Consider the following 10,995-nt stretch of genomic DNA (forward strand, 5'->3'; position numbering starts at 1 on the left):
TTAGTGAACAATGAAGCATTGTAAAATATGCATCCACATTAGAGAGCTACATAGAACACATTTAAAAAATTTCATTGTAATAATTCAGCACTTCTTGACTACTTTCTAGAGTCAGGAAACTCACCTCCTCTCAAAGAAAATTATTCTGTTTGTGCATTGCTCTAATCGTTAGGGAAAAAAAAAATCTCACTTTCAGATGAACTCTGCTTCTATATAATCTCTTCCCCAGAGACCTCCCAAGCGAACGCAAACACACATCTTAAGAACTCATTGAATGCTCTGATCAAAAACATTGAAAATATCTTGTATTACATTCAAGCAATATAAGAACAGGTTAGCAATTTGTCTCATGGGTTCACATTGCTAGCTCCCATAAATCAAAACCTCTCACAATTGGAAAGCATAATCAGTCTACAACTTCCAGAAGAATTGCATGGAGAGTCATTTTATCTTTCTATTATTTTGTATCTTGCTGAAAGCTTACTGCAGACTGATAGGCTTACCTGAGTATAACAAAGTAGCTGATTGCCAGATACTTTAACTCAAAGAAAATATAAATTTTCCCTGTGTTTCTGTCCTATGGTATTGCTCACTAATTCAACTAGCAGGATCATTTTCTAAAGTATCTAAATATCTGTAATATCTCAGTCCTGTACATGGGTACCAATGCATTCATACTGTCAGAACATGTAAGCATATATACTATTGTAGAAGCAAAGCGAATGTAGCAGCAAAGCCAATTCTATATTCACTCTAACATCTTCCCTCAGTGCCCCTGTTCTTTTTTTTTTTTTTTTTTTTTATTTTATTTTATTTGAGAACATACTGTACAGAGGGGTTACAATTACATGGGCAGGATAATGCATACATTTCTTACCAAGCATTGCAGCCTCCTCCTTTGTTTACCCTTCACCTCCCTTCCCAGCCTCCCCCCCCCCAATCATAACCCCCCTCCCCCCCCTCCGACATTGTAAAGCTGGTTTTGACATGACATTTTGTACTTCTCATTGTTGCAACAGGTCCACCTGAATCCTTAAACGACTTGTTTGTCCCCATCTCCTCCACATGTTATACTGACATCAAATATAGTGAAAGCGGGGGTTACACTGTGGGGGAGGGACATACAAAGCAACCAAGAAATAATCTTATAAATGCGTTAGAAACACATGCATGAAAGAAACAAAAACATTAAAATACATATTTGAGGGTTCGTTTTCCTAACATCACATTCTCTGACTTTTTCCGCTTGACTCATACCTATACTAGATATTGCAAATAAGGGAAACCATGGGACCTATGTTTCTTTGGGTTTGGCTTACTTCACTTAATATAATTTTTTCCAAGCCTTTCCATTTCCTAACAAATGGAGTGCCTCTGTTCTTGTCCCTATGGATTCTCTCATTCCCTCAGTGCTATCCACATTCTACCTCTGGCCACTCTTCTCACTTTCTCCCTATCTGAATGATACATCTGCCACAACTTTCCCAGCATTTGGAACTGAGCCTTCTTTTCATCTGTCCAATTTGCCCAGATTGCAAATGTTTCAGGAAATGTCTATTTCCATTCTTATGGGCCCACATGGCCCAGCTCAGAACCCTTCTACAGTCCCAACTTCTTCATACTTAAGTGGGAATAGATGAATATAAAACTCTATTAAATGCATGACTTAGTCATGCCTTCAGAAAATAAGTATCTCTTATGCATCGATGAGTCCACATATTAGGGACTAGGAATGGCATCCAAATAAATAAAACAGAATCCCTTTCTCTTTTTTTTAATAGTTTTTTTCACAACTACTAGCATATAGTACTTGAACAAAGGGATTGCCCTTTCTTGGGAGCCATAAATGCCAAGTGATATTTTTATGCCATCTTACTGAATTTAAGTCTTACTGAATCCAGACTTAAATTCTAAGCCCCCCTTCTCTTCCTATTCTCCCTCTCCTCCTCTTCCTCTTTTCTCCTCCCCCTACCTCTCCTTTAAGACATTCTCTTTTAAAAATTTTTATTTTATTGTAAAGATGCTTTACAGTTACATGAGTAAAACAATGAGTACATTTTTTTTTTGTCAAACATTGTTACCCTTTCCCTTGTTCTCCTTGTTCGTCCCTCCCCCACCTTCCTCCTAGATTAGGCTACCCTTGAATTCACTATGTAACCTAGGCTGCTGCTTGTTCTATCTGATAAAACTGTGATAAAGATTAAGAGAATATATAGGAAAGGATTTTACAAATAAGGAAACTGGTGCTCTACAGATAGGAGTTACTATAATGAAAACAATAATAAAGCAAAGGAAACTACGAAGCCTACTGATAGAAAGGTACAATAAGTATGGCCACAAGGACTCCAATGAAAGAAAAAACATACTCAATTAGAAGCATCAGAACTTGCATTTATGGATCTTTCAAGCAATATTAATTGAAGCTCTATAATGTGCCAAGCACTGTAGTCGGTCTTAGAGATAGATGATTAGAAAAACACCCCATCATATTTCTAGGACATTCTAGCATGGAAACCAATAAACATATTTTATCTGATAGGGCTAAACACAAGGAAGAGAAAAATAAGTAGGGTAAAGTAATATAGGAATATAAGAAGATGGACATGGATAGTACTATATTATTATAGGTGGTCCAGGAAGTTTCATTTGAGCACAGCCTTGAACAAAGTTAAGGAGTAAGCCATGCCACATTATGGGTTAGAAAGCCTAGTAAGTATGAAAGCTTTCAAGTGGCTGCAAACTATATCAATTTGAATCTCCCTTTAAATCTCAAAGCACCTACTCTTTCAGATGGGCAAGACTAAGTTTTTCCTCCTTCATTTTACAGAAAGGCAATATGGGACTCTGGGAGGTTAAAGGATTTTCCCAGTGTCATTCAACCACTCAGCAGCAGTGCCAAGATTAGACAATTTGTTTTTGCCTCCTCCTTAAATGCTCTTTCCACTGCACTGGTCTGTACATGAAAATTCAAGACCTGCCAAGTCATCATGTAGGAAGCATCCTGTAGGATTTTCCATTCCAGTGCTATTAAAAATTCAATTATGAATATTGTTCATGACTAGAATACTATTTAAAGGAAGCTATTTGAAAAATAAAGCATTTGAGGAATTGTGGGATGATGTGAGTCAGCAGATGTGCCCAGGTCCTTTGGAGAATAATGGGTGACTTTGGTGCCAGTGTCTCCCGCCCCCCTCCCCAACCTGTGCAGCTGAGCACAAGTTCCTGAAATGATGGGGCAGGTGGCTTCTCCTTTATACCCTTTCAGTAAGCAGTGCAAATGAGATAGAGGAAAACAGGGTTGAATAGGAGGTGCCTGTAGACCATTGGGATTACTGATGCAGAAATGATTGAAAATGTTTAGAATTATGCTAGGAAAAATTCAAAGAAAGAAAAAAGTGACAGTGAGAAAGACTTTTCTCCAGGGCAAGAAAAGCACTTGGTGGGAAGTTGCTTTGGCCAATAATTCAATTATGAATTGTGCAGGATTTCAGTTATGCTATCATGCCTTGGAGGACATTCAGTGGCCCATCCATCACTAGACTTTTCTGAAGAAACAAACACAAACTACTATTACTGGCTTTAATGAAGAAAGGAGTCCTGTGGCTCTATTAGCAGCAGGCCAAGGAATAAGATAGAATGTCATGTATTAGGTATAAACTGCAAGGTAAGTATTACCACTGATTTGACCCATGAGGAAACTGATCTTAGAAAGGTAACTAACAGTCACTGTTGTATCAAAGCTCCAGTATTGGATAGGTATCAGGGTATATATTGCATTTAATTCAGTTCAAGAGACAGCTTGTTACACTATTCAAGTTTCATATTAAAGATATATCCCCAGCTCTTGAGCCTTAGTGCCCTCTTAACTCTCAACTTCTCTCACCACCTTGCCTGGCTTTCTCCATCCAACTCTGGCCCTTATCTGACACTGTCTCTCTGTCTCTGTCTCTGTCTCTTCTTTCTCTCTTACACAAAACACACACACGTACCTCGCTCTTCTCTGCTCTAGCTATCATCTTTCTCAGTATCACTGTGAATAGACAAGACTGTTTAACTCAGCATGAGAATCATGAAGCCATGTGGAAAACTTGGGTATGACAAAACCTATTTTGAAAGATTTCTGTCTCCAGAATCACCACTCGTAGTCAAATCTCTTGTCTCCTACACTTACTAGGTCTCTTACTTACGTTGACTGGTCCAGGAACATAGATGTTGCTATCAGCTCTATATTACCAATGAAATCCTTCAAAAACTGGCAAGTGTTATGAATATTGCTTATGATTTTCTAATAAAACCACCCCCTCATTTAACTTTCTCTTTATATATACATTTATGCATATGCATTACAATTGTATATTAATATATCATTATATATGCATATATTATTATAAATATGCCAATATATTATATACAGACATGTATATATACATATACATATGTCATGTATATAATTATTGAAGTCCAGAAATAAACTTGTCAAATCACACAGCTAGCAAGTGCTAGAGCTAGCTTATTTTTTTGGGGGGTCTGTCGTGGGGCTTGAACTCTCGGCCTGGGAGCTTTTCCTCAGCTCTTCAGTTCAAGGCTAGTGCTCTACCACTGGAGCCACAGAGCCACTTTCGGTTTTCTGGTAGTTTATTGGAGATAAGAGTCTAACGGACTTCCCTACCCGGGCTGGCTTTGAATCGTGATCCTCAGATCTCAGCCTCCTGAGTAGCTAGGATTACAAGCATGAGCCACCAGCACCCTGCTGAGCTAGCTCATTTCTTTGTATGAAAGTTTGTTTTGTTACTCATAACCATTTAGTCACACGTAACAAAACGAATAACTTTCTCTTGTTTTCAAGCTATATTTGACTGCCCGAATCAGTTATCTGGAAATAAAATAAAATCAGTATAGTTGCTACATGTAGGATAAAAATAATCTCTCTTTATGTGACCTATTTGGCCCTCTCTGGGGAGAGACCTACATGACACCTGAATGCATACCTTTCTGTTCCACTTTTAATGATGTTTCTTCACTACATGATGAAAGTAAAAATCTGAGAAGGAAAAAAATAAGACCTTAGTGCAAGTGCTTCTCTTCCTGGTATATAGTCCCAGAGTGTACAATTAAAGTATTATCAATTGTTGTCAAGCATAAGGTACACTGACTTGATAAATAACAGGCAAAGCTTAGAACCAAAAACATGTGCATCTGTCACTCCAGCAGTAAGGAATGTTCTCAAGGATGTTTCTGTAGTTGCTGAAAACATTTCTATTTTCCTGGGAAATGAAAATCTCTGCTTTTCTGTTAGCACATTGCCTTTGGATGCTGCTGTTCATAGTGATAGAGCACCTATGCCTTAATTTGAGTGCTTTACTGTCTCCATGGATTTCAGACATGGCATGAAGACTTTAGTCAGCCTGTCCAGATTGACAGGAGTCTTTACTTCACTAAGTTTTCTGATACGATTTTTCAGCAAATGACTGAGGCAGTACCAAACTATAGGCCAGATCTAAAAAGTAAATCCTGTAGCCAACATTCATGTTAAGTTTATGTTCCCTCTTTCAACCTTAACAATGTGACATTCAGTCAACAAATGGAATACTACACACTCCAGATTCTGAGCCTGGAAGTATAGAATGGTAAAATTAAACTACAAAGAAATGGAAGTCCCATAGTATGCCCACCTTTTTTATACTCATCTTCATTGATGACATCATGTGAAGGAAGGTAGTAACAAAGGTGGTTTAATTTATGTAGTGCTTGATATATTTAGTAACTCTGGTGCCAATCATTCTATATCTATTAATGCTCTTGTTCTGAATAGTATAGAGACATCATAGAGTACTTTTAATTTCACAAAGTAAGAAGTTCTCTGAAAGAGGGTCCAGAATTAAGCTTGTCTAGCACTGAAATATGTGTTCCCAGTCACTTGGCAGAAGTGTCTTCCCATTGAACGGATGTAAAAGAAAACTGTAATTCAAAGAGGTACAGAAAGTTGCTCCAAATCATACAGGACCTAGAGTTCAACAGATTGGTTGCCAAAGTGTATATTCACACTGTCTTCTGCTGAGTGACTTTTTCTGGAAATGTATGATTTTTAGTGTGTTAATTGCACAAAATAGTAGGCCTCCACATGATAATTTCACACATGTATATAACATATCTTGATCATATTCATCCCTCTCTTGTCCATTTCTTCCATCATGGTGATCCTTTTCTTATGCCTAAAAATTCCTTACTTTTTATATACAGATTTTTAATTTGACAAAAAATGTGAAGTTTGCCTTTTTTTTTGCTTTCATTTTTTTTTAAAAAAATTTTATTTTATTTTATTTGAGAACATACTGTACAGAGGGGTTGCAATTACATGGGCAGGATAATGCATACATTTCTTACCAAGCATTGCAGCCTCCTCCTTTGTTTACCCTTCACCTCCCTTCCCAGCCTCTCCCTCCCCCCCATCCAATCATAACCCCCCTCCCCCCTCCCCACACCGACATTGTAAAGCTGGTTTTGACATGACATTATGTACTTCTCATTGTTGCAACAGGTCCACCTGAATCCTTAAACGACTTGTTTGTCCCCATCTCCTCCACATGTTATACTGACATCAAATATAGTGAAAGCGGGGGTTACACTGTGGGGGAGGGACATACAAAGCAATAAAGAAATAATCTTATAAATGCGTTAGAAACACATGCATGAAAGAAACAAAAACATTAAAATACATATTTGAGGGTTCGTTTTCCTAACATCACATTATCTGACTTTTTCCGCTTGACTCATACCTATACTAGATATTGCAAATAAGGGAAACCATGGGACCTATGTTTCTTTGGGCCTGGCTTACTTCACTTAATATAATTTTTTCCAAGCCTTTTCATTTCCTAACAAATGGGGAAATGTCATTCTTTCTGATGGAGGCATAGAATTCCATTGTGTATATATACCACATTTTCTTGATCCATTCATCTACTGAGGGGCATCTGGGTTGGTTCCATATCTTAGCTATGGTAAATAATGCTGCAATAAACATAGTTGTGCTGGTAGCTTTAGTGTGGTCTTTTTTGTAAACATTAGGGTAAATGCCCAAAAGTGGGATTGCTGGGTCATAGGGGAGTTCTATGTGAAGTCTTTTGAGGAACCTCCATACTGCTTTCCAAAGTGGTTGAACAAGTTTACATTCCCACCAACAATGAAGTAAGGTTCCTTTCTGTCCACATCCCCTCCAGCATCTGTTGTTGTTAGAGTTCTTGATTTTTGCTGTTCTAACTGGAGTGAGGTGATATCTCAATGTTGTTTTGATTTGCATTTCTTTTATGGCTAGGGATGTTGAACATTTCTTCATGTGTCTGTTGGCCATCCTTCTTTCTTCTTCAGAGAAGCTTCTCTTCAAGTCTTTCGCCCACTTACTTATTGGGCAGTTGTTTCTTTGAGGATTTTTGTTGGGTGGTTTAATTTTTTGAGTTCCAAGTATATTTTAGATATGAGACCCTTGTCCGTTGTATGGCTAGTAAAGATCTTCTCCCAATCCATGGGCTTTCTATTGATCTTGCTAGCTATGTCATTTGCCCTGCAGAAGCTCTGCAACCTTATGCAATCCCATTTGTCCAACCTTTCTTTGATTTGTTGTGTTTCCGGGTCTCTACTCAAACAATTTCGGCCTGAGCCGAAGTTTGCCTTTTGTAATCTGAGTTACTTTGCTTAATGTGATGACCTATAGTTCCATTCATTCTCTTGTGAACATAATTTCATCATCCTTTAAGGCTAAATACAATTTTATTGTGCATATACACCACATCTTACTTTATACGTTCATCTTCTGATAGGTACCTGATTCTATGACATGTCATATAGAATTCTTTTGGTAATACTGGATATCCAGTAGATGTGCAGGTATCATTATTGATACTTGCCTTTGATCTCTTTGGGTATATATCCAGAAATTATATAGTAGAATTATATGGTTTTTCCATTTTTCATTTTTTGAGGAATATCCATACTGATTTCTTATTTATTTATTTTTTTGCTGCAAAAAGCTTTATTTTCATTTGGTCCAAGGCTTGGGAAAGGCTCCAGGATGGTTAGTTAGGAAGTTTCCCAATGGCTAGAGGCAGAAGCTCGGGCAGAAACCCTGATATCTGGCGAGGCAGAGATGGCCCTCAAAGGCTGCTGGACTCTGGAGTTTTCTAGTGATGTTTGAGTGTGAGTCATTCGAAGAGATACTCGCCCAGCTGGGCCTGAGGGGCCGCCAGCCTGCGGAGGTTGGTTAAGTGGTCGCCCATCTTTTGATGAGCTTCACCTCTTCATCCAGGAAGTGGTTTTCTAGGAGGTCACAGAGATGGGGGTCTGTGCGGGCAGAACCCAAGGCATGAAGATCCACAACGGCTTGGTTCAGGCTCTTCTCCAGGGCCAGGGCGGCTTCCATGACTTTCACGGTTTTACCCCCCTCATCCTGAGAAGGTCTCTGCACATCCTGGTTCTGCATCTTCAGGAGGCGCTGGGCACCCTCAGCTTCTCCCCCGCCAACTCGGGGAAGAAATGGCCCACGCCCTCCAGAGCCACATAGTCGAGATCGAAATAGCAGCCCAGAGAGAGGTTGGTGTAGGAGGCCTGCAGATGCAAGTTGACCAGGCGGCTGACGGCAGCCTCCACCTCGGTGGAGTAATTCTGACGAATCTGGGAGGTCATGGCTGGTCAATACAGAGCTAACCACAGAAAAAAAATGGCGTTGGTTGGTCCTGGTAGCAGGCGACGGGCGAGAAGATAAGGGTCAGAGGTGGTGAGTGGAGAGGCAGCTGGTGGTGGAAAGGAGGAGTCCCTGGGTCTGTTCTGTCCAAACACTGTTAAAGCAAGACACAGATCCAAGGGACTGGCGCGCGCTTCTGCTCATACTGATTTCTTAGTGACTACACTAATTTACATTCCCACTACCAGTGTGAAAAGGTTCCTTTTTCTTCTTATCTGTTCACTTCCAAATCTGACTGGGATTAGAGTTAGAGTTAGGATTTAATTAGCTAAAATAACCACTACCAGTATTCCCTGCAACTAATAAAGCTGTATAAAATACAACTGTGCTCAAGTTACATAGAGCAGATCAATCCTGCTAACATATTTATTTTAATACATAATGTGACTTTTAGACCTCTGGTATTCAGCATTAGTTCTAAATAAGCTGACTCCTTTGAGAAGTTGTCTTGTGATGTGTGAAATGATGTTTTTGTCACTCATGCAGTGAAAATGGGCCTTTTTGGTAATTAGGACTAACAAAGAGAAGAGTGAAAGAAAAAAGCAGATTCATGACATCATAGACATTGAACCAAACAGAAGGACTGCTGAATAAATGAAGACATCAATCTGAATTTGTAAGTAGTCTACATGGGGAAACCAGAAACCAGAACTCAAACTGAGGCGAATATGAATCCAGGTGATACCTTTTCATCCCTGAAAAGTAGCCCAGACTGAGCAATGATGCAATATGCACTTTGCCTTTAATAAGTGAAAATCATCTGAACGAAATAGGCCCGTATGCACTCAAGAGTGCTGGAGCCCCACAGAGCAGAAAAAGGCTAAGCTAAGATGCTAAGCTAGAACCTTAATGAGTTTCTCTCCTTTTATTAAATACTGTTTTGCTCTTTGGATGCTGCTTTTTCTCAACTTGTTTCACATAGCACTGAGTGGTTTATTAAATACATTAGAGAGTTCTTTTCATTTTATTTTCTCTAAAAAGTATGTTTTTATATCCATGGTTTTTGTTATTTTTTTCTTTTTCCTATATCCAAAAGAAGCAACACCAATTATCTAAACTGTGCCATGCATATTGCAAGAGAGATTTTATTTTATACTTAGAGTCAGCCTTCAAGATAATGACTTTGGTTGGACTACCACTGGACATATATTTTATTCAACACTTTATATTCCTTCGTTCATTCAGAAGATATAATCACAATTCATATATATATACATATATAATATATAATACTGACCTGTTTCTATCTCTTTATAAGCCTGAATTGTGCACTAATCCTGAAAGTTGGGGGTTTGTTTATAAAGAGAGAATCTGAGGCTCCCAAGCAATCAAAATGACACCTTCAAGATGATGTCAGAAATTTTCAAGCACAAGATCTGATGATTGTGAACTCCCATGTGCTCACTGTGCTGTAATCTGAGCAATACTTCCCTTATACTTCCTTAGCTTCCTCCTGAGAGTGTATACAAAGAACAAAGATTAGGGAAAAAAGAAAAGATTTTCTCTGGCTTCTTTGCTTCCAAATAAGGCAATCTCTCAGTGAGTCACATTTATTACAAAATACAAACTTTATGTTATGCATAACTATGCACAAATTTCAGATTATGGCTTTCAGGATTTAATATGAACCAGGCTTGTGTCATGCATTATTTCAGGTCACCAAAAAACCTATTTAAAATAAGTGTTAGTTCCATTTTAAATACAAGTTGACTAAAGTGAGTGCAGAAAGCAAAAGTACTAGACTCAAGATAACAAAACTGGCCAAAGCTCAAATCTGTTTATCTTTGATCAGTGTCAAATACTATCTCTCTTTCAAATGGCTGTCCTCAGAAAAACCTGAAAACACACACACACACACACACACACACACACACACACACACACTCCAATAAATCACCTTCAGGGCTATACACACACAATTGTAGACAGAGCACAAAACCCAGTAAACCCAGTAATTCTATGACTTTGTGAATGAGAAAGGGTTGGAATGTATATTGATGTCAAAGAAAGTAAGCCCCTTGACATTTTTCCAAGTGCCTGCCAATTTAACCCCAATCAATGGTGCCATCGTGGAGGGAGCAATGATTACTTCTAACTGGTAAGGAAGGCGGGGTGAGAGATACACAAAGAAAACATTTTAGAGAATGGCTTTGAATGACTACTGACCAAGAGAATGAGAGAAAGAGATGAGATAAATCAGATAAATGCTACCATGGTGCTCACACAAACTATGAGGCTGAGGCACGAGGGCTGGATTC

At 38.7% G+C, this 10,995-nt stretch overlaps 1 pseudogene; it reads right to left on the bottom strand.

Annotated features, from left to right (window-relative positions):
- Positions 1–8,177: 8,177 nt before the first annotated feature.
- Positions 8,178–8,851, bottom strand: LOC122120646 (annotated as a pseudogene).
- Positions 8,852–10,995: the final 2,144 nt, after the last annotated feature.

Source organism: Dipodomys spectabilis, unplaced genomic scaffold, assembly GCF_019054845.1.
Source record: "Dipodomys spectabilis isolate Male_0828 unplaced genomic scaffold, ASM1905484v1 ptg000176l, whole genome shotgun sequence".
Classification (NCBI taxonomy): domain Eukaryota; kingdom Metazoa; phylum Chordata; class Mammalia; order Rodentia; family Heteromyidae; genus Dipodomys; species Dipodomys spectabilis.